Source organism: Sitophilus oryzae, unplaced genomic scaffold (genome assembly GCF_002938485.1).
Source record: "Sitophilus oryzae breed Bouriz unplaced genomic scaffold, Soryzae_2.0 scaffold_1193_pilon_pilon, whole genome shotgun sequence".
Lineage (NCBI taxonomy): Eukaryota > Metazoa > Arthropoda > Insecta > Coleoptera > Curculionidae > Sitophilus > Sitophilus oryzae.
In genome coordinates this window covers 786,833-787,996 of record NW_022145830.1, presented here as the reverse complement: position 1 = coordinate 787,996, position 1,164 = coordinate 786,833, and the positions used below count along the sequence as shown (strand labels likewise).

Below are 1,164 nucleotides of genomic sequence, written 5' to 3'. Positions count from 1 at the left end.
TACTAATAAATAATATCTTATTTTGTATTTCGATGTATGGAAATCCGCAAGTTTTGTATCTGAAGCCGCAAAGAAATTTCTGCTCTATAGTGAGAAAAATGTTATTATATCTTTTAGACGTGTAGAATTACAAAATTTCTTATTTCAGATGTTCTAAATGTGAGTGCATGTCAAAATTTAAATATATACTTGAAATATTATTTCAAGTTATATGCTTTGACATTTTTTGGAAGTAAACAAATATTGAAGAAAGTGTTGTGCCTTCACAGGATTTAAATTGGCATTAGGAATAGATTTCCTTGATTTAGTAATGATATTGCTCATAGAAATTGATAATGTGAAGAATAACAATACAGGAACATAGAATAACAAGAAAGAAATTCTAGCAACAAGTTAGGTTATGAGATAAATTTTATTTATATAGTTTGTTTAAAGAGTTTACTTTGAAAAAAAGGCAAAACAATTATTATTGTCCAGGTCATATTTGATAACTGTTGTTAATTGATAACATATTACAGGGACACAGTAAAAAGACAAAACATTTAGACCCTTTGAAAGAGAAATGTTTGCAATGGATATTAATAAATTCTAGCCAATTTGTAATGATGTACAATGCAGGCAATATTTCTGCCTCCTAACGCACTATTCGCGTAAAAGAAGATGTGGGTATTGTATTTATAGGTAGTTAATGATACATGGAATATATTTCTATATTGCAATAACGATGTCTTTATGTTGTATTTTTTAGAACAGATTTATTATTAGTTGGCTAGTGTGTTAGTAGGATAGCCATTGGTAGTTATAAAGTCGTCAGGTATTAATAATAGGAATTGATCAAAGCTTATACATTTATTGTGATATTTATATTGTGAATTTAAGTAGTTAGTTTTGGTTGTTTAATAAACGAATTAATGTGCTTATTGTGTATCTAAGTAAAAGAACAATGAAAAGTTGAATACCATAGGGGTACCTATGTTATACAAAGAATTTGCATCAACATTTTTTTGGTTATATACTTGTACTGATATTTGTTTCTGGAACTAAAGAATTATACAGTACGTATTATATTATACATACAGTATACACAATATATAATCTGCAGCTACATAGGTAGGTAGCTATTGGTAATTAAATTTTTTATCTAATATAATATCTAACTTCAGA

At 27.1% G+C, this 1,164-nt stretch overlaps 1 long non-coding RNA gene across 1 annotated transcript; it reads left to right on the top strand.

Moving 5' to 3' along the window:
- Positions 1 to 602: 602 nt before the first annotated feature.
- On the top strand, positions 603 to 917 carry LOC115891737. The gene is made up of 2 exons (XR_004051896.1): positions 603 to 681; positions 749 to 917. It is a non-coding gene; the product is annotated as an uncharacterized LOC115891737 (long non-coding RNA).
- Positions 918 to 1,164: the final 247 nt, after the last annotated feature.